This window comes from Balaenoptera ricei, chromosome 6 (genome assembly GCF_028023285.1).
Source record: "Balaenoptera ricei isolate mBalRic1 chromosome 6, mBalRic1.hap2, whole genome shotgun sequence".
In the NCBI taxonomy this organism is placed as follows: Eukaryota; Metazoa; Chordata; class Mammalia; order Artiodactyla; family Balaenopteridae; genus Balaenoptera; species Balaenoptera ricei.
The window spans coordinates 79345454-79368467 of NC_082644.1; the positions used below are offsets into that span (position 1 = coordinate 79345454).

Sequence of the window (23014 nt, forward strand, 5' to 3'; positions counted from 1 at the left end):
GAGGAAACATGTTTAGTCTAGTGGAAAGAAGTGACAGGCTTAGTTTCAAACACTGAATTAATAAAATTTATGAATTTAATTTCATAATGCAGTATTAAGGTTTTAGCATAATTGACTTCACAATGGCTTTACTTAAGGAATTAAAAAATATAATTCTGTCCTTTAGTAAAAAAGGTCATCTGGATTAGCAATAGATTGAAAAAAAAATTGCAATTACTTTTTTTCTAGTTCTGACCAAAATGTAAATTCTGTGTATATTTGCAGAAGATATTTTGGGTTCATACTTTTGTTTCCATGATAAAAATATAAACCACGCTTAAAAGAGGTTCATGAACAAGGAGCTCCCCTTGTTCTAGGTCTTGCACAGAACGCATTAAGAAGATTCTTAAATAAGGTGAAAGCAAGATGTTCCAAGATTATCATTGGAGGAGGAATCTCCTCAGGGAAGAGGCAAGATTTACCTTCCCCGAGGAATATTTCACTAGTGACTCCGCCATTGTCAGTACAGCTGACCTGCATGGTCCTGCTTCGCCCAGCAACACTCTGGCACAGGGGTGGGGAGGAGTTGAGTCCAGAGCACTCCTCCCAGAATATTCCAACGTCTAGAAGAGAAAAGGCCAGGTGTTCATAAAAGAGACAGGTGGGTTAACGTGACACCTGTGTGCTGTGCAGTGTGGCAGATTTATGCTCCACTTACTGGGCGCTGTCATCCTCTGCTTTGTGTGGACGTGTGTATACAGCTAACCCTGTGCCTAGGGCATCTAATCTCATCAAGACCAAAGCCCAAGAAGATGAGCTTCAGATACTCAGTGCTTCCCGGCCCTGCTCTCTGTGTTCACGCGTCTCCCGTGAGCAATGACCTCCTTTCCTCTGAATGGTGGACACCAGGCAAGCCTCCTGTTACAGGGAAGCCCACCCACTAACAAGGTCTCAGCTCTACCCTACAGCTCCAGCAGGACCCTGTGGGCAGGGAAGTGACTGTGTATCCAGTTAGTTCCTTCATTTTTTTCAGTACATATGTGTTGAATGAATAAGTGATATGAAGATAAGTAAGAACCTGTTCTGCGCTCCAGGAGTTAAAAATTCAACGGAAGAAAACACGTACACAATATTCCTCTTGCTGCAAGGGAGATTGTGCGGACTTTTATGATTGACACAATGCTACGGGCAATGAGGGCAGGAGAGAGGTGCTTTCTACTTTGCATAGCATTGAGGATTGTTCCACAATTTAATTTAATTTTAGTTTTCATGTGAAAATGCACACGAATGCAATGAGTTTTTTAAAATGCTAAATTTAGTAAGCAAAGCTCATCAGGGAAAAAAAAAACTACACGGTCACCTCTAAACTTTAACATGATGTAAAGAGCCTTAGCATTAATTTTTTTTCTTTTTCGTTATAAAACCTATTTTTATTTTTAAAATCAGAGAAGACAGCGCTTCCCGCGTTTCCTGCCTCCGAGGAACGGGGTATAAAAAACCCCACTCACGTGCCCAGTCCTCACGCGGTTCTCCCAACTAAGAACCCGGGCCAACCTGAGGAAGCAGAGAGAGGACGCACGCGGAGTCCAGCCCTCCGCCCAGACCACGGAAACGCCCTGAGGGTGTGCTGACCTCTGCCGGGTGGCCCGAGGCGCCTGCAAGAGCAGATGTGGGCGAGGCGGGCGAGGCCCATGAGGCCGGCTAGGCGGGGATGCGCTGGGCGGGGCCTAGAGGGGCGGCCCGAGGGGCGTGGCGCGCGGGCGCGCGGATGGGCGGCCCGAGGCCGGGCGGTGAGGTCCTCCAGCGCCACCGGCGCAGCGCAGTGCAGCGTAACGCCAGGCGAGGAGCGTACCGGCGCGGCCCAGCACCTTCCAGCGTCCTCGGGACCAGGCGCTCGCTGCTGGTAACTAACTCCCTACGAGGTCCCTGCTCGGCTGTCTGGCTGCAGGGGAGGAAAGGGGAAGGATAGGCTGGAGGGAGGGAGCCGGGTCTTAGCCAGGACCCCGCTACTCCGAGCCGGGTCAGCTCCGCCGGGGAAGGGGAAGCGTAGCCGGGGCAGGAGAAAGAGGACGCGCGGTGGGAATCGGTTTCGAGCTTGTGCGCCCGGGGCCGGGGATGGTGCAGGGCGACCCTGCCTCGACCCTACTCTTCCGTCCGGTCAGGGGAGCCTGGGGCTAGGACTCTGGTTCCCAGTGTCACCTGGAAGCCACTTTTTCTGGTCTCTTTCCCCCTGGTCCACGTAGCGAGTAGGAGCTTAGGAATCGGAGTTGGCGGCTGCGGGCGTGGATAGTCAGGGAGCGAACAGTTAATCATTGTTGTCCCTTCGGGCCAGAGGCTTTAACTTCATTTAATCCTAACTGTGGCCCTGCGGAGAGGCATTTATTACCCCCATTCTACTGAAAAAGAAGCCTACTCCAGGATAATAAATGACTCACCCTGGGGCAAACCACTGGAAAAGAGACGCTACTCAAGGGCTCTGAAGCCCTCACGCGTCTCCCCATCTTCCTGTTCCCTCTCTATCCTTCACGCCGAGTCTAGGAAACGCGTGCAGCTGAGTCTATGATGAAACAGGTGATTCTTCTTAAACTCATTCTACTCCCTTCCTCGGTGTCTTTTTGGTTTTGTGTTGTTAGCACCCAATTTCTGATTTAAATGTTTCCAATTTTTGTTTATTAGCTTTTAAGGTGGAAGAAGCTCTCGCTCACAGCTCTTTTCCCCCCTTGCAGCCCTTTCTCTGGACGCCGAGCAAAACACAGGCACCCCTGCCTGCTACACACTTCTCATCTTTCCCGTTGGATGAGGTCGCTTGTAGGTCCAGCCTCGGCCTTAGGGCTGCCCGGTTGGAGGTGAGTCTTGTATCACCTGACATCCTGCACACCCTTGGCTTTGTGATTTCTTTTGAGAGAGAAGAGAATCTTCATTTTAGAATTAGTAGGACAAGAGGCAAATTGGGAAGATATACAGTGTTCAGAGAAAGCATGGTCTGCATCTGGTGAGGGGTAGGTGAGGCATCTGGTCAGGGACTTGCATGCTCCTCTGGGGCATTCTGCCCCCCTTTTAGAGCTGTTCTGAAAGGCAGATTTGTTTTATAAAGGGGAGGAGGAGGGCTGAATGGTTGTTAAAGATCAGTGTAAATTACCTGCTAGGAACCCAGGCAGTTCCAATCAAGCCCCCCTGCCAGAGGATTTGGTAACAGATTTCAGTTAGGGCAAGAAGGAAAATGCGGGCTCTGTGGCTCTCTGCTGTCGCTTAATGGATTTTTTGCAGGCCTTCAGGATGGTAGTGCTAGGAAGATTTTGAGTTCTCAGAAGTGGCTAACTCCTCTATGTTTAAAAACAATGTAATATACGGTGAATTTACTTTTACTCAGTTTTATTGATAGATGAAAGAAGTTTTGTTTGTTTGTTTGATTTCCCTGTTTCATGGTGAGGGTTTAAAGGTTCCTGTCAGCTCCTCTGCCTTTGCTTCAGCCTGACCTTGGAAAGAGCCTTCTCAGCCTTGGCCCTTCCATTCTTCATTAATTATAGTTCATCCTTGATTAATTATAGGACTGCTTCAAGTCACTAGTTACTTCTTTTCCATTTGCAATTTAGTTGCTTAACGCTAAGGAAAATGTTTTTCTTGAGAACTATCAACTATTTACAAAATGAAATCAACAGATTTACAGGCACGGAGCAAGTAATGTGTGGGGAGAGCTAAATGGACCTTGATTGGTCCCAGATGACCTGCAGAGGACCTGCCAACACCTGGGTGGGTATCGGCCATTTCCTCCCTATAACTGTGCAGGAATTCTGGCCCAATGTGACCAGAGCTCCCCCACCCAATAACTGAAAAATCTTTATTAAAAAATATGTAAAAAGGGACTTTAAATATTGGCTCTTTTTTTTTCTTTTTTAAAACACAAGAAATCAAATCACATTTGGTTCATGCTGCATCATCTGTTTTCAAATCTCTTAGAAACTGCTATACCTGGTGATCACATTCTCAAGTGAATGAAAAATTCTGACCTATGATGTATATATTGTACATTTTTCATGAAATGAGGTGGTAGGAAACAAATTAATACTATTGAAAATGATCTCTTCTGAATCTCAATTTCTCTTTTCTATGAAGTGTACATTAGTGTAGCTGCATTGAGGAAAGTAGTCTTTTTTGGGCCAACCAAGGAATTTTGTTACTGTTTATTCATGGTACTAGCTCAGGATGTCAGATGCCTTACTCCCTGCCTTAAAAAGGGAGTTCCCAAATGACTATTCTTGTAAATCTGGTCTTTCTCCTGGGGCCCGTCTGTACTTTTAACCACAATGGCTTTGACACAGGAGGCATGGCTTCAGGTTGTCATATGTCCTTTTGCCTATCTGTAGCAAACGCATGTACGCTGAGACCAGAGTTTCTCAACTTCGGGACTTTTGACATTTTTGGCCAGATAATTTCCTGTTGGGATTGTCTTGTGCATTGTAAGATGTGTAGCAGTGTCCCTGGCTTGACTCACTGGATGTCACCAGTCCCCTCCGTCTAGGTTTTTTTTTTTTTTTTAAATTAATTAATTAATTAATTTGGCTGCGACAGATCTTAGCTGCGGCACGCGAGCTCTTTGTTGTGGTGCGCGGGCTTCTCTCTAGTTGTGGCACTCTGGCTCTAGAGCACAGGGGCTCAGTAGTTGCGGCGTGTGGGCTTAGTCGCCCCTGTGGCACGTGGGATCTTAGTTCCCCAACCAGGGATCAAACCTGGGTCCTCTGCATTGGAAGGCGGAGTCTTAACCACTGGATCACCAGGGAAGTCCCCCCTCCATCTAGTTATAACAACCAAAAATGTCTCCAGACATTGCCAAATGTCCCCTGGGGAACAGAGTCACCCAGTTGAGAAAAACATGCACCAATAGTTAAAATGCTCTAGATGTTTATTAACTAAACTGTATACTAAACACAGTTAACTTTAAACTTCTAATGAGTAGAGAAGCTATTGGTAAAGTTTAAACATCTGACATTTAAAATATTTTTATAATAAAGATGATTAAACCAGTGTTCTTCGTGAATGGCCACGTGTATTCTGCCAGGTTTTATCGCCAAAGAAATCTCAAGTGTTTGCTGCAGCTGTCAAATTTCTAAAGTTTAAAATGTGGAAGCTAAAACGGGGTTATACAGCAGTTTTCATTTTTCTCTTTAGTGTGCTCATTGTCTTTCAGTTTTTTTTTTAAGGTGATGGAGTATCAGTGGACCATGGTTATTGATTTGAAAAAATTGACACAATCCCTAATATTAGAACAACAAACAAAAAATTTTAAGCAAAAATTTTAAAAGAGAGACTCAATCTAAGTCATGTTCAGAGTGGAATTTAGTTTTAAAAGAAATTTAAAACTTTTTGCCTAACAGCAATAACTAGGACAACCATGTGTTTCTGTAGTCTGAGATGTCCTAATTTTATAAAAGAGAATGCTAAGTAATATATGATATTGCTTATCAGAAGGAAAAATGTCCTGCAAGTATAATCCTCTTTTTTTAGACCATGGGAGGTTGAAAACATTGCCCTGGTTATAAACGATGCATCCTTAGAGAAATCAGACTAATTTGTAAGACTCAGGACTGGCTACATAATTTGTGGGGCCCCTTGTTTAAATATTATGAAGAATTTCAGGGTGGCGACAGACAGCTGAGCGCTAAGCAAAGCTCAGGGTCCTGTGCAACGGCACACAGGAAACTGGCCCTGGTAAAACTCTGTCCATAGCTCAAAAGAGGATTGTGGTTACAAATGCAAATCCAGAGAAGTGTTCCTGCTGCCATGAAGCACCCAGAATTTCTGATTCTTTGATTGTCCAAATATTTCCAATCAGGAGTCTATGTGTATTTGATAAGCAGTGCACTAAATTTACTACGAACTTCCTCCCATGATTAATTTTTCTTTTGCTAAAGAGGGAGCCAGATAGTTTGCGAGGGACCTGGGCACCTGCACCTGTTTACTCATTGAACAGCTATTTACTGAGCACCTGTTTGATGCCAGGCATTGTCAGCTCTGGGGCTACAGCTGTGAATGGGATAGAGGGTCCCTGCCTTTATGAACCATTTAGTCTAGTGGCTGGTTGGTGGGGGGCAGGGGGCTGACTAGCACATAGTCACACAGGCAATCACAGTCATAAGTGGTACTTCAGAAAAGCACAGATGTCCAGAGAACATTTAACCTGGGGACCTAACCTAGTTTAGGGGAGGGAATTACTCAGGGTAGGTCCACCTAAAAAGAGACATTTAAAATGAGGCCTTAAAAATTAGAAGGAAGTAGTCAGGTGAATTAGGGTTTAAAGTTCCAGGCTGAAATGGTTGAGACCAAGGAAGGAACGTGGCTTGGGATGAGGCCTCTTGGGTCATTTTTTGGACTTCGGACTTTAATGAAAAGGTAGGGAGATCTCATTGAAAGCTTTCAAATGGGAGATGAGATGATTAGATTTGGGTTTAAAAAATGATATCGTCACTGCTGTGTTTGGAGGGGTAAGCCCTGTTGGCATATACAGTGCCTTTGTGCAAACCAGAAAAAGGCTTCCCTTCTGGGTGGACCAATTAGAAAAGGTGTACTGTTTGTCTCACCAGATCAGGCCTAAAGGTAGCCCCCTGAGCCAGTCACTTTGTGTGGGCACAGCCTGTGCAGTCATATGCGGCTACCCTGGGGAGGGGGAGAATTGGGTGCAATAGTGCAAAGGCTTTTCAGGCACCCAGGGATAGAGGGGGGGCTTGGGAGGGAGGGAGAGAGGGAGAGAGACATTGAGTTTGTAGTTAAAAATCAGTAAGAAGGTAGTGACTATTTGGATATAGTTGATAGAGAGGGAGGTATCAAGGATGATTTAAAAGTTTGGCATAAATACCTGAGTGGGATAGGATGGTGAAACCATTTATGGTTGAAGGCACTAGAGGAGGAGTGGGTTGGTACAGGGTGGGAGAGGGAAGGTAATCCATTCATATCTGTTTGCTTGTGAGACGTCCAGGTGGAGTCAGGGAGTAGGCAACGGGAACTCCTGAAAGAGATCTGGGGTGGAAATGACATGTTTGGGAGGTATTGCATATGAAAAAGATCCTCCAGTGCTCCACTAGCTCAGTCTGTCAGAGCATGAGATGCTTAAAAAAGATCATCCAAAGAGGGGTGTAGAATGAGAAGCAGAGGGGGCTGGTCCTGGAGAGTTTGATCATTGTGCTCGGATGAAGAGGAGAAATTGGTTAAGACTGAGAAGCCAGGTACACCTGCGGGGTAGGGAGGAAATATGGGGTCTGTGGCCCACTCTTTGCTTGTTTCTTTTTGACTTGTTTTTTCAAATTGAGATTGAAGAAACTTGAACGTATTCTGATGCTGTTGGGAAGTTTCTAGCAGAGATGGGAGAGGCTGAGGATGTGGGAGTGAGAAGGCACCCTAGGTAGCCTCAGGATGAGACTGGTCACTAGAAAGACCAAGTAATTAAGAGGGTTGGAACTTTTCAGCCCCACACGGTGACCTCTGGGAAGGGGAGGAGGTGCTAGGGATTGGGTTATAAAAACACTGGAACAACACCGTTTGGAGAGCTTCTGGGTTGCTGCACACATCAAGGTGCTGAGCAGGGGTAGTCTGCCGGGAGGAGAAGCCAGGAAGCTCGGCACCCGTTCCCCTATACCTTGCCCTATGTATCTCTTCCTTTTGGCTGTTGCTGAGTTGTATGCTTTCTAATAAACTGTAGTAGTAAGTAAAGTGTTTTCTGGAATCCTAGCTGTGCTAGCAAATTTTTGAACCTGGGGTTGGGGTGTCATGAGAAACGCTGAATTCACGGAACCCCCAAATTTATAATTTGCCTGGGCACCCCATTTGCAGCTGATGACGGAAGTGCGGGCAGTCTTGTGGGACTGAGCCCTTAATCTGTGGGGTCTGGGCTGACTCCAGCTAGTTCGTGACAGAATTGAACTGAATGGTTGAGTACCCAGTTGGTGTCAGAATTGGTGGGCGTCAGGAGGAAAAACCCCGCATTTGGTGTCAGAAGTGTTGTAAAAAGCACCTCAGCCCCACGTACCTGAAATAGCCTCTTACTACCTTTTTTTCAAATCATTTCCCACCTTTCACCTTATACTTTTTTTTTTCTTTTTTTTAAGATGATTAACAGCAGGATTTGCAGTGTTTGAGAATCAATTGAAATATGACTTTATAGCTACTTTTTAAAATTTATTTATTTTTATTTATTTATTTTTAGCTGTGTTGGGTCTTCGTTTCTGTGTGAGGGCTTTCTCTAGTTGCGGCGAGCGGGGGCCACTCTTCATCGCGGTGCGCGGGCCTCTCACTATCGCGGCCCCTCCCGTTGCGGGGCACAGGCTCCAGACGCGCAGGCTCAGTAGTTGTGGCTCACGGGCCCAGTTGCTCCGCGGCATGTGGGATCTTCCCAGACCAGGGCTCGAACCCGTGTCCCCTGCATTAGCAGGCAGATTCTCAACCACTGCGCCACCAGGGAAGCCCTCACCTTATACTTGATGACTAAAGGCATTAATGCTCACCTGAGAGCTTATTTTGATGGACATCAAGGCCCCTGGGGTGGGGGGGAGGCTTCTGGAGGGAAAGGGTCTTCCCAGGCTCCCTCCTCAATGTGCAGGTACATGTCCAAGTTCTCAGTGTTGACTATACATTAGGAACACTTGGGAGCTTTAAAAATTCCTGCCACTCAGGTCAAACTGCAGACCAATTCCATCGAATCTCAGGGAGGGGGATCGGTATTCTTGGAAAGCTCCCCGGTAGTTCCAACATGTGTACAGCCAAGGTTGAGAGCCACTCCCTCGGCTACCAGACCATTTAAAGCCATTCTGCCCCATTGAGCTCCAGCCTATTACCTGGAATTTACTGTATTTGCCTATTGTGTAAGAACAATTAGGTTGAGACCATTATGAACGAAATAGATTGGCATCCAAAGCAGGAGGCAAATGACGATTCTGTGGGGGTGTTGAAGGAAAGTATAAGACCTTCTATTTATAATTTTGTAAATATTTAAGAAGGAAACCAAGCTGTCTTAATAGTTAAAGTCTGTGTTGCCATTGGTGCCTTCTGGATCTGCTATCCTGTGCGAGGAGTGTGATTTCCTAAGGAGGAGGAGGAGGCTGGGATTCCTCGCCCAGGTGGGGCCCTCCTCACCTCGCCCTTAAGCATATTGTGAAGTGTTGCAATTTGCCAGTGACAGGGTATCATTGAGTTATGTAGTTGTTTTATCAACACAAAGGCTTTAAATCACGGCATCTCTCAAACAGTGAACTGAGACTTAGCTGTGAGTGGGTTACAGGTGTCCTGAGATTTGATTCTCAGCCACGGGAGCTGAAGTTGAGCATTCGCCTCGTTGGATGTGTGTCAGGGCATGAGAGAGAATTGCAGCTTCAGGTGGTGGATGCTTTACCATCCTTTATAATGCTCTGGGGAGGGAGCGTGACCATCTTCGCACCACTCAGCATCCCTGGTTCTCTTCCCGGCACCCACCTAAGAGTGGTTGAGTTTACAGGTGTCTGCATCTTTTTTTTAACAAAAGACAAGGTTTCCAGATTTGCTGCCCTTTCCCAGTTTTGCTGTGCCTGTCAGTAGTTGCAGCTACTTTGGAGAGCAGGAACAATCCAAGATAAGTGTGAAATTCTCACAAGGAGAGGGGGAGTGACTGCTTTTCAGAAGAAATTTATGCTACAGAGGCATTTGGAAATAACCATTTGGAAAACGTTTGCATTAGGATGTGAACATGGTGCCAAGAAATATGGTAGATTTGTGAGTTATCAAAACTCTCCCCTTCCCAAAAGAAAAAACTTTTCATTTTTATTTTATTTATTTATTTATTTAAAATTAATTAATTAATTAATTTTTATTTTTGGCTGAGTTGGGTCTTTGTTGCCGCGCACGGGCTTTGTCTAGTTGCGGCGAGCGGGGCTACTCTTCGTTGTGGTGCGCGGGCTTCTCATTGCGGTGGCTTCTCTTGTTGCAGAGCACGGGCTCTAGGCCCGTGGGCTCAGTCGCTGTGGCTTGCAGGGGCTTAGTTGCTCCGCCGCGTGTTGGATCTTCCTGGACCAGGAGTCGAACCCGTGTCCCCTGCATTGGCAGGCGGATTCTTACCCGCGCCCCCTGCAATGGAAGCGTGGAGTCTCAACCACTGGACCGCCAGGGAAGTCCCAGAAAAAACTTTTAAAAACTTGGAAACAGAATTGTCTACCTGTTAAAATGTTTTAGGTGAAGAATATCAGTAAGTTTTGAATCTATTTGTTGAATTTATAAAAATGTGACACCTGAGACTAATTGCAAGAACGACTGATTGAAACTTTACCAGTTGAATCTCATCAAGGAGCTTTTTATAATTGGTCAATAGACAGAAAAGTATCAAGATTTGGGAAGCAGAGCTAAGTGTGTTCTGCTGTTTTTCCAGTGTATCCCTGTCACCCCAGACAGCCATTAAAGCAAAATGTTACAGTACACTGAGCTTGGAAGCAGTCATTCAAGCGCTGGATCGCAAAGTAATTGGGGGTTTTCAAAAATAGTGAAGCATATTTAATATATTGCTTTCATTACAAATATTAATAAAAATTTGTAGTGAGCAAGAACTCTTGTGCCCTAAGTGACTAAGCTAATAGGTTTTATTTCCTCTTGCGCCACCTTTTTGTTTTGTAATGCACATCATTTAAGGTACATATGTACAGTAGTACATGTAATTATTAAAGAAATATACATATATTGAAGGTACTTAAAGCTTTTACTCTTAGTATTTGTAGTAAAAATTTTGCAAGCTTATCATTAAAAACTTTGAGTCAAACTGCTGTGTCTCTCCTCCCCCCCGCCACACACATAGGACAGTCTGAAAACTTGCTTTCCTTGTAAACTTTAATCTAAAACTGCCTCTTTCCCATGATACGCTCCTGTAGCTCACTCAGTGGAAAATAAAACTGCTATTAGAGTAAAAATAAGTGCTCAAACTCTGGAAGGAATTGAATGCTGTGTCTTGTTTCCCTTGAAATGTGTACATTAAACTTCCTTTAAACAAGCCACTTTGAACACTTTAAAAAACAAGCACAAAAAGCCATGGAACTTCAAGAAATCTTGTCGTCAGCCCTTTGCTCTGGGACAGGTAAATGCTTTAAGTCATGTGGCTTCCCTTTCACTAGCCACGTCATTGCTGTTGTCCGTGCACCCGTACAAGCCAGTTTGGGTATTTTTGGCAAGCAGAGATTGGTGGAGGGCTGCAGTTCTCTGGGCAGGTGAAGGTTAAAACGCCAGTCCAGGTCAGCTGTGTCCTGTCTTGGAGCTCTGATTGCCTCTCCCGCAAAAGGTTGACTTGAGGCACAGGGTGTCAGACATTCCAGCAGGATTCAGCTGACCATCATCATGTTGCAGTCAGGTAATCACGAATTTTCTGGAATCAGCAGCTGGACCCAGTAATGCTCCCAGGGCACCATCCCAGGCTGTTTGACTTGCCAGGCTTATGTGTCCTTTGGATGTAAGCGTAGGACGTGCCTCTAGAATATCCCTAACCCATCCACATAGATGGAGCATCCTGATCTCATCTTTGTCCACTCTGCTCAAATGCCCTGTTAATCAAAGTCATTAGCTTCACCCAGGAAGATCCAGTTCTAACACTCCTGCTAATTAACAAAACCTCTGGTTTGCAGTGAAAATACCTGAAGCACTCGTAGTAGCTGCCACTGGAGTGTGGCTGTCCCAGGAATGTGTTCCTGTTTAGGGCTCTTGACCTCTCTAGCTCCCAGGTATAGATGAAAACCAGCACATTTACATCTTACTGGCTCTGCTGAAGTATTTTAAAAGTACACTGTAGTCAACCTAACAATATTGTGTTGATTGCCTTTTATCAGAGAACTTGCAAGTTCCCTGAAAATAGGCATGGCTATAAAAATACAAGATTTTCAGGACTTCCCTGGCGGTCCAGTGGTTAAGACTCCACGTTCCCAATGCAGGGGAACCCTGGTCGGGGAGCTAAGATCCTGCATGCAGCACAGCACGGCCAAAAAAGGAAAAAAACAAACAAACAAAAAAACACCAAGATTTTCAAACACATGCACAAATCAAAATGAGTGCCTTTGAACACCTTGTTTGGTATCCATGAAAGCAGGACCCTGTGGAGCCCTCCCAAGTACAAAGCCTTTCCATGCCCCACCACTTCTTGTTGTAGGGAAAAGATTTTAGCCTCCTAGACCTTCCCTGAGTTCCAAAGGTCAGATTCAAATAGTTACTACTTAGAGGATGGAGGGAATGCAGAAACAAAGGAAAGGCAGTCAAGGAACAAATAGTGCAGCCATCAGTCAGGGGGCCCTGGTTTCTCCTGAAGGGATCTCTGATCTCTTTTACGGGAACTAAGGCCCCTCACCCAGGTGGAGGGTGGTAACTTCAGGCCCGTGGGCCCCAGACTGGTTGGAACCAGAAGGCTGATGGTTGAGATTGTTGGAACACCACCCTGTTGCCTCACCACCAACCAATCAGAGGAAGGGCACACACCCTGCAGACCTGCCCCCCAAAGTTTGCCTAAAAAAAAACTGTTTCCCCAAAACCGTCGAGGAGTTTGGGGTTTTTTGAGCATTGGCAGACCCGGACTCCTTGTCTGGTGCCTTACAATAAAGGCTGAATTTTCCTTCACCATAACCCAGTGTCAGTAGATTGGCTTTACTGTGCACAGATGCATGGACCCAAGTTTGGTTCTGTAACATCCTTAGACGTTTCTGGTTTTTTTGAGGATTAGCCTCTGCTAAATTGGACCCATTAGGAAAGAGACCAGTGTTTGATGGTAGATGTGATTTTGGAACATGGTGAAAGTCAGCGTTACAAGGTAGATTGATCATGCTTAGTAGTACCATTTTGGGGAGGTGAGGTAGGGAGGTTAAAAATAAAGTGTAAATGTAAGAAAATAATACACTAGATTTCTTGTTGGGCTCATATAGAGACTTTTTTTTCTTTCTTTTTTTGGTTATGAAATTTGACCTGTATTGAAAGGGGATGGAAGAAAAGAAAAGAAGCGAAGTTTGATGGCCATTAACCACACAGGAATCAGATTTCCCTTTTGGGTTTGTATGGCCGGCCCTTCATATCTCCCCCACCCCCATTCCCCTCCCCCACCAAATTGAGTTGAGGCAAAGCAGTAGAGTGTAAAAACGCACATTCTGACAGGGTGAAGTTCAGGGTGAACGCTCAGCCTTTCCACTCACAGTTGACCCTTAGAAAAGTCACTTGTGCCCCTGGGCCCCAGCTTCTTCGTGAGTTAAAGAGGAGAGTGGGGCTTGGGACTAGCTGGATTTTTTATGGTTGTAATCTGCTGCTCTAAAATGTGTTCTTGGTCAAATTTGAGAAATTCTGAATACCCTGTCCCTTGTTCCTGTCTTTAAATATTCATGGTGAGCATTACCATCTTGAGAGCTATTAGAAGGAAGAAGCCCGGGAGTACAGCATCTGGTCCAACTTTCTTTCTGACCACATTTCTCATAATTTATTGGACCACAGGATCCACCTGACCCCCACAACCTAGTAACTGCCCACCACAGCTGGTGTTTCTAGCCGGACTAGATGCATTCTCAAGTTTCTTGCAGCTCTACAATGGATGAATTGTTTCCAAAATAGTTTTTTACTGTATTGACCAAGCCTATAATTTCCCGCAGAAGGCTCAGCAAGTAACCTTTGTGTGAACTCTTTGAGATCAGGAAGATGCATTATTTGTGATTGTATTTTTCCCCTAGAACCTATATGATAGGTTTTGTATAATAGCTTTTTGTATAACACAGTGTTTTGTATAATAGCTGCTTGTGTGGAATTAAGTGTATTCAGGTATTTGTCAATAAACTTGAGATACAGTTTCTTATTTGGGGGGCGGGGTGTCTGAAAAAAGTTAGATAGGAATTAAAGATTTGAACAATGTCCAGATGAGGAAATATAAACAATAATAATGAATACATTGCTAATGTTCATTGAAGGCTCATTATGTATCAAGTATAGTGTAAGTACATTACAGGTTGGCTCACTTATTCTCTATAAAAACTAATGTATGTATGATCCTTAACCCAAATAAATTGCTTAAAATTATTATTTTTTAACATCTTTATTGGAGTAGAATTGCTTTACAATGGTGTGTTAGTTTCTGCTTTATAACAAAGTGAATCAGCTATACATATACATATAGCCTCATATCTCCTCCCTCTTGCGTCTCCTTCCCACCCTCCCTATCCCACCCCTCTAGGTGGTCACAAAGCACCGAGCTGATCTCCCCACGCCACACAGCCGCCTCCCACTAGCTATCTATTTTACATTTGGTAGTATATATAAGTCCATGCCACTCTCTCACTTAATCCTTTGTCAGTTGATTTATTTACAGATATTTTCTCCCATTCTGAGGGTTGTCTTTTCATCTTGTTTAGGGTTTCCTTTGCTGTGCAAAAGCTTTTAAGTTTCATTAGGTCCCATTTGTTTATTTTTGTTTTTATTTCCATTTCTCTAGGAGGTGGGTCAAAAAGGATCTTGCTGTGATTTATGTCACAGAGTGTTCTGCCTATGTTTTCCTCTAATAAGAGTTTTATAGTGTCTGGCCTTACATTTAGATCTTTAATTCATTTTGAATTTGTTAGGGAGTGTTCTAATTTCATTCTTTTACATGTAACTGTCCAGTTTTCCCAGCACCACTTATTGAAGAGCCTGTCTTGTCTCCATTGTATATGCTTGCCTCCTTTATCAAAAATAAGGTGACCATATGTGCGTGGGTTTATCACTGGGCTTTCTATCCTGTTCCATTGATCTATATTTCTGTTTTTGTGCCAGTACCATACCATACTGTCTTGATTACTGTAGCTTTGTAGTATAGTCTGAAGTCCGGGAGCCTGATTCCTCCAGCTCCATTTTTCTTTCTCAGGATTGCTTTGGCTATTCGGGGTCTTTTGTGTCTCCATACAAATTGTGAAATTTTTTGTTCTAGTTCTGTGAAAAATGCCATTGGTAGTTTAATAGGGATTGCATTGAATCTGTAGGTTGCTTTGGGTAGTATAGTCATTTTCACAATGCTGATTTTTCCAATCCAAGAACATGATATATCTCCCATCTGTTGGTATCATCTTTAATTTCTTTCATCAGTGTCTTATAATTTTCTGCATACAGGTCTTTTGTCTCCTTAGGTAGGTTTATTCCTAGGTATTTTATTCTTTTTGTTGCAGTGGTAAATGGGAGTGTTTCCTTAATTTCTCTTTCAGATTCTTCATCATTAGTGTATAGGAATGCAAGAGATTTCTGTGCATTAATTTTGTATCCTGCTACTTTACCAAATTCATTGATTAGCTCTAGTAGTTTTCTGGTAGCGTCTTTAGGATTCTCTATGTATAGTATCATGTCATCCGCAGACAGTGACAGCTTTACTTCTTCTTTTTCCAATTTGGATTCCTTTTATTTCTTTTTCTTCTTTGATTGCTGTGGCTAAAACTTCCAAAACTATGTTGAATAATAGTGGTTAGAGTGGGCAACCTTGTCTTGTTCCTGATCTTAGAGGAAATGGTTTCAGTTTTTCACCATTGAGAATACCCATTGGCTGTGGGTTTGTCATATATGGACTTTATTATGTTGAGGTAAGTTCCCTCTATGCCTACTTTCTGCAGGGCTTTTATCATAAATGGGTGTTGAATTTTGTTGAAAGCTTTTTCTGCATCTATTGAGATGATCATGTGGTTTTTATTCTTCAATTTGTTAATATGGTGTATCACATTGATTGATTTGCGTATATTGAAGAATCCTTGCATTCCTAGGATAAACCCCACTTGATCATGGTGTATGATCCTTTTAATGTGCTGTTGGATTCTGTTTGCGAGTATTTTGTTGAGGATTTTTGCATCTATGTTCATCAGTGATATTGGCCTGTAGTTTTCTTTCTTTGTGACATCTTTGTCTGGTTTTGGTATCAGGGTGATGGTGGCCTCGTAGAATGAGTTTGGGAGTGTTCCTTCCTCTGCTATATTTTGGAAGAATTTGAGAAGGATAGGTGTTAGCTCTTCTCTAAATGTTTGATAGAATTTGCCTGTGAAGCCATCTGGTCCTGGGCTTCTGTTTGTTGGAAGATTTTTAATCACAGTCTCAATTTCTGTGCTTGTGATTGGTCTGTTTATATTTTCTCTTTCTTCCTGTTTCAGTCTCGGAAGGTTGTGCTTTTCTAAGAATTTGTCCATTTCTTCCAGGTTGTCCATTTTATTGGCATATAGTTGCATGTAGTAATCTCTCATGATCCTTTGTATTTCTGCAGTGTCAGTTGTTACTTCTCCTTTTTCCTTTCTAATTCTATTGATTTGAGTCTTCTCCTTTTTATTTCTTGATGAGTCTGGCTAATGGTGTATCAATTTTGTTTATCTTTTCAAAGAACCAGCTTTTAGTTTTATTGATCTTTGCTACTGTTTCCTTCATTTATTTTTCATTTATTTCTGATCTGATCTTTATGATTTCTTTCCTCCTGCTAACTTTGGGGTTTTTTTGTTCTTTCTTTAGTTGCTTTAGGTGTAAGGTTAGGTTGTTTATTTGAGATATTTTGTTTTTTAAGGTAGGATTGTATTGCTATAAAGTTCCCTCTTAGAACTGCTTTTGCTGCATCCCATAGGTTTTGGGTCATCGTGTTTTCATTGTCATTTGTTTCTAGGTATTTTTTGATATCCTCTTTGATTTCTTCAGTGATCTCTTGGTTTTTAAGTAGTGTATTGTTTAGCCTCCATGTGTTTGTATTTTTTACAGATTTTTTCCTGTAATTGATATCTAGTCTTATAGCATTGTGGTTGGAAAAGATACTTGATATGATTTCAGTTTTCTTAAATTTACCAAGGCTTGATTTGTGACCGAAGATATGATCTATCCTGGAGAATGTTCCATGAGCACTTGAGAAGAACGTGAATTCAGTTGTTTTTGGCTGGAATGTCCTATAAATATCAATTAAGTCCACCCTGTTTAATGTATCATTTAAAGCTTGTGTTTCCTTATTTATTTTCATTTTGGATGATCTGTCCATTGGTGAAAGTGGGGTGTTAAAAGTCCCCTACTATGATTGTGTTACTGTCGATTTCCCCTTTTATGGCTGTTAGGACTTGCCTTATGTATTGAGGTGCTCCTATGTTGGGTGCATAAATATTTACAATTGTTATATCTTCTTCTTGGATTGATCCCTTGATCATTATGTAGTGTCCTTCTTTGTTTCTTATAATAGTCTTTGTTTTAAAGTCTATTTTGTCTGATATGAGAATTGCTATTCCAGCTTTTTTTTGATTTCCTTTTGCATGGAATGTCTTTTCCCATCCTCTCATTTTTGGTCTGTATGTGTCCCTAGGTCTGAAGTGAGTCTCTTGTAGACAGCATATATACTGGTCTTGTTTTTGTATCCATTCAGCCAGTCTGTGTCTTTTGGTTGGAGCATTTAATCCATTTACATTTAAGGTACTTATCGATATGTATGTTCCTATTACCATTTTCTTAATTGTTTTGGGTTTGTTATTGTGGGTCTTTTCCTTCTTTTGTGTTTCCTGTCTAGAGAAGTTCTTTAAGCATTTGTTGTAAAGCTGGTTTGGTGGTGCTGACTTAGCTTTTGCTTGTGTGTAAAGGTTTTAATTTCTCTGTTGAATCTGAATGAGATCCTTGCTGGGTAGAGTAATCTTGGTTGTAGGTTTTTCCCTTTCATCACTTTAAGTATGTCCTGCCACTCCCTTCTGGCTTGCAGAGTTTCTGCTGAAAGATCAGCTGTTAACCTTATGGGGATTTCCTTATATGCTATTTGTTGTTTTTCCCTTGCTGCTTTTAATATTTTTTCTTTGTATTTAATTTTTGATCGTTTGATTAATATGTGTCTTGGCGTGTTTCTCCTTAGATTGTCCTGTATGGGACTCTCTGCGCTCCCTGGAGTTGATTAACTATTTCCTTTCCCGTATTAAGGAAGTTTTCAACTATAATCTCTTCAAATATTTTCTCAGTCCCTTTCTTTTTCTCTTCTTCTTCTGGGACCCCTATAATTCGAATGTTGGTGTGTTTAATGTTGTCCCAGAGGTCTCTGAGACTGTTCTCTATTCTTTTCATTCTTTTTTCTTTATTCTTCTCTGCAGTAGTTATTTCCACTATTTTATCTTCCAGGTCACTTATCTGTTCTTCTGCCTCAGTTATTCTGCTATTGATTCCTTCTAGAGGATTTTAAATTTCATTTATTGTGTTGTTCATCATTGTTTGTATACTCTTTAGTACTTCTAGGTCCTTGTTAAACGTTTCTTATATTTTCTCCATTCTGTTTCCAAGATTTTGGATCATCTTTACTAGCATTACTCTGAATTCTTTTTCAGGTAGACTGCCTATTTCCTCTTCATTTGTTTGGTCTTTTGGGTTTTTACCTAGCTCCTTCATCTGCTATGTTTTGCTTTACTTACTGTGTTTGGGGTCTCCTTTTCGCAGGCTGCAGGTTCATAGTTCCTGTTGTTTTTGGTGTCTGTCCCCAGTGGGTAAGGTTGGTTCAGTGGCTTGTGTAGGCTTCCTGGTGGAGGGGACTGGTGCCTGTGTTCTGGTGGATGAGGCTGGATCTTGTCTTTCTGGTGGGCAGGACCGTGTCTGGTGGTGTGTTTTGGGGTGTCTGTGACTTTATTATGATTTTAGGCAGCCTCTCTGCTAATGGGTGGGGTTGTGTTCCTGTCTTGCTAGTTGTTTGGCATAGGGTGTCCAGCACTGTATAGCTTGCTGGTCGTTGAGTGGAGCTGGGTCTTAGCGTTGAGATGGAGATCTCTGGGAGAGCTTTCGCCATTTGATATTACGTGGAGCTGGGAGGTCTCTGGTGGACCAGTGACCTGAACTTGGTTCTCCCACCTCAGCGACTCAGGCCTGACATCCGTTTGGAGCACCAAGACCCTGTCAGCCACACGGCTGAGAAGAAAAGGGAGAAAAAAAGAAAGAAAGAAAGAAAGAAAAATAAAGTGAAATAAAATAATTAATATAAAAAATAATTATTAAAAATAAAAAAGTTAAAATTAATAAAAAAAAGAAAGAAAAGAGAGAAAGAAGATAGCAACCAAACCAAAAAACAAATCCTCCAATGATAACAAGCACTAAAAACTATACTAAAAAAAGAAAAAATGGATAGACAGAACCCTAGGACAAATGGTAAAAGCAAAGCTGTACAGGCAAAATCACACACAGAAGCATACACATACACACTCACAAAAAGAGAAAAAGGGAAAAATATATATATATCGTTGCTCCCAAAGTCCACCTCCTCAATTTGGGATGATTCCTTGTCTATTCAGGTATTCCACAGATGCAGGGTACATCAAGTTGATTGTGGAGATTTAATCCGCTGCTCCTGAGGCTGCTGGGAGAAATTTCCCTTTCTCTTCTTTGTTCGCACAGCTCCCGGGGTTCAGCTTTGGATTTGGCCCCGCCTCTGCGTGTAGGTCGCCTGAGGGCATCTGTTCTTCACTCAGACAGGACGGGGTTAAAGGAGCAGCTGCTTCGGGGGCTCTGGCTCACTGAGCCCGGGGGGAGGGAGGGGTACAGATGCGGGGCGAGCCTGCAGGCGGCAGAGGCCAGCGTGACGTTGCACCAGCCTGAGGCGTGCCGTGTGTTCTCCCCGGGGAAGTTGTCCCCGGATCACGGGACCCTGGCAGTGGCGGGCTGCACAGGCTCCCGGGAGGGGCAGTGTGGGGAGTGACCTGTGCTCGCACACAGGCTTCTTGGTGGCGGCAGCAGCAGCCTTAGCACCTCATGCCTGTCTCTGGGGTCCACGCTGATAGCCGGGGCTTGCGCCCATCTCTGGAGCTTGTTTAGGTGATGCTCTGAATTCCCTCTCCTTGCGCACCCCGAAACAATGGTCTCTTGCCCCTTAGGGAGCTCCAAACCTTTTCCCAGACTCCCTCCTGGCTAGTTGTGGTGCACTAGCCCCCTTCAGGCTGTGTTCACGCTGCCAACCCCAGTCCTCTCCCTGCGATCCGACCTCCGAAGCCCGAGCCTCAGCTCCCAGCCCCCGCCCACCCAGGCGGGTGAGCAGACAAGCCTCTCGGGCTGGTGAGTGCTGGTCGGCCCTGACCCTCTGTGCGGGAATCTCTCCGCTTTGCCCTCTGCACCCGTTTCTGCGCTCTCTTCCGTGGCTCCGAAGCTTCCCTCCCCCCGCCCCGTCTCTGTCAGTGAAGGGTCTTCCTAGTGTGTGGAAACTTTTCCTCCTTCACAGCTCCCTCCCACTGGTGCAGGTCCCATCCCTATTCTTTTGTCTCTGTTTGTTCTTTTTTCTTTTGCCCTACCCAGGTATGTGGGGAGTTTCTTGCCTTTTGGGAAGTCTGAGATCTTATGCCAGCGTTCAGTAGGTGTTCTGTAGAAGTTGTTCTATATGTAGATGTATTTCTGATGTATTTGTGGGGAGGAAGGTGATCTCCACATCTTACTCCTCCACCATCTTGAAGGTCTCCAAATTATTATTATTTTAACCAGCAAAGAAGCTGAAACTTGGAGAGTTTAAGGCCTTATGAAAGCGTGAGTTGGTGGATGATGGTGTCCAGTGTTTGAACTGGGTAGTCTGGCTTTAGAGTTGAAATCATTGCTACCAGACTCTCCTTCCTCTCACATGTAAACATACTGGAGAAAATATTGAGCCACTAGTAATCAAAGAAATAGAAAAGGAAACCTCTCTGATGTATCATTTTACAGTTACAGTAGGTCAAAAATAATTATACAGTATATGAATAGGTAACACATAGTTAAGATAATTCTAGAGTAAATATAGAGAAAATGATACTCAGATATTAGGGTACTCAGATATTTACTCAGTATAAGTAAATACTATAGTCCATTTGAAAGGCAATCAAGAGCCATAGAAATTTATAGATTTTGATCCAAGAGTCCTCCTGGAATTCCAAGGAAAAGCAAAGATACGAGTATATTCAAACATGTCCATAGCTCATGTTTATATCAGTATAATTTGGAAATACCCTTTAGTATCCAGCCACAAGGCACACACTAATTGGGGCAGAAACAATGTAAGACATTTTGATATCCATTGAATGAAAAAAGCAGAACAGAAAACCGAATCCCAGCTGCTGTCACATCTGAGCACAAATGTAAAACAGTCATGCCCCTGGATAGGCATCAGAAAGGAACACGTAAATGACATGTAGCTGGACTGAGACCCTAAACAGCTTTTCGTTTGTTCAGAGATTATTGTTACCGTCATGCTTTGCAAAGCTGTCAGTATTTAACCGGAGCTTATGTTGGAGCACTGGGGCCATTTTATCTCAATTTACAATTAAAAACAATTCCTGAAGTGAAAATTAAAAATTCACATATTACAAAAGTGAATAAGTACCTCTCTCCCCCTCCTCCCCAGACTAAAAGATGATCACTAAATGGTTTTGGGTACGTGCCTCTCAGATTTTTCCAGTGCACATTTACGATATGTTTGGAGGCTTCTTTTTTTAATGGGTTTATTTTGTACAGACTAAAGTGCAACTCATCTCTGAATGCCAGTTCATGTCAAAAACCGTTTTCTGTGTTATTACGTAGAGAATTCCTTCATTCTTGACTTGGGCAGTAATTTCAAATTCAACAACTGCGCTTAAGTGTAATTTATATAAAATGACGGATAAAGGTTGCCCCTCAAGTTTATGAAGCTATGTAAAGGGAGTGTTCAGAGCTCTGCTCACAAATGGGTATCTGAGGGTTGAAGACGTTGTTCTGATGTATCTTTGGTCTGAAGCCTTCAGGAGGAGAGTTTGTCATAGTTACACCCGAGGGAAGAATTGGAAGGTTCTGGGACTCCTTGTAAGGTGAGGAGGTAGGGTGAGGTATAATTCGAAGCTTTTAATAATTAGATCCAGTGTTGTTCTTGGCTGGAAAGTGAGACTGTTCTGCTCCCTCTTCTCTCTCCCCAGAGTCAGTTGTGGGTTGAGTCTCACCTCACTTCTTTCCTGCTGGTAAGCTAGAGTAGATAAACAGCAGATGCTCATCAGAGCAGCTGAAGTCTCAGTTTCTTTAACTGTTAGAAAAATGTATGTAAAAAGAACTTGCTAACTCTTAACATTAAAACTTTCCTTAATTCTGCAGTAACTTCAATTGTAAGAGCACCATCAATTTAATATCAATTTTCAAGGAAATTATAAAAAAACACCATAGTAATGAACACATAGTGTATATAAGTGCATCAGATGCCTATCAATTTCAAAACTATCAATGTGAGAAAAAATAAGTTCTCAGACTTGCGGAAATACAGTCCGATTAAGATTTTGTCTTGCATTGGGACTTACCTGTCATCCTCTGCTCTCTCGACTCTCAGCTCAGTCAGTGCTCAGCCTTCCCATCCCTCGTCCCTGTCCATCATACATCTGCTGAGGAGCAGCAAAGTGCTTTATCACTCAAAAGTAGGGGTCCCCTAACCGAACTCGTCTGCTCTTGTGCATAGGTGAGGAGACTGAAGTGCAGAAAGGTTAAGAAAGGTAGGTCAATCCTGAAGACGGGATGAGAGCCACCCAGCATGAGGCCAGTCGTTTGGGGTTTCTTTATAGATATTCATTCTGTGAGACCCAACACAGAGTGCTTTGAATTCATGTTACACTCATCGACAGACTATAATTTGGAGCATTTAAGTACTGTACTTTAGTTTCTTTATCTGGAAAAGACTGAGTTAGAAGGCACATTTAACAAAAAGCATCCAAGATACCGCCCTACCTTTTTTGGGTGGAAGGGAGTGGATTTTGCAATATTTAGGCTTGTTTTTTTCATTCTTTGGGTCCTTACTGGTTGAATAAGCCTATGCAAGGCCTAGGGAGCAGTGTGAGTAGAGGGTGTAGGAAAGAAGGCTGAGGCTGGACCCTGATTACTAGGAGCTGAACAAGCGTGTGCCTGGATTAGTTCAGAGATGGGGTTATGTGGAATTAAGTGAGCGGTGATGGTGGTAACCCTTGTTTATTGAGGAACTGATGCATACTAATCACTGTTAGTTGCTTTATAGGTTTTTTTAAAAATCATCACCAACCAAATAAAGAGGGTATTATGAGCTTCATTTTTAAAAATTTATTTATTTTATTTATTTTTATTTTTGGCTGTGTTTGGTCTGCTTTGC

At 43.1% G+C, this 23014-nt stretch overlaps 1 protein-coding gene across 2 annotated transcripts in view; it reads left to right on the top strand.

Moving 5' to 3' along the window:
* Positions 1-1777: 1777 nt before the first annotated feature.
* GCNT1 (glucosaminyl (N-acetyl) transferase 1) overlaps positions 1778-23014 on the top strand; it is a 52061-nt gene continuing 30824 nt past the window's right edge. For both annotated transcript variants that reach the window (XM_059924953.1, XM_059924954.1), the window contains exons 1-2: positions 1778-1882; positions 2706-2825. The gene's annotated coding sequence lies outside the window, so the exon portion shown is untranslated. The remainder of the gene's footprint in view (positions 1883-2705; positions 2826-23014) is intronic.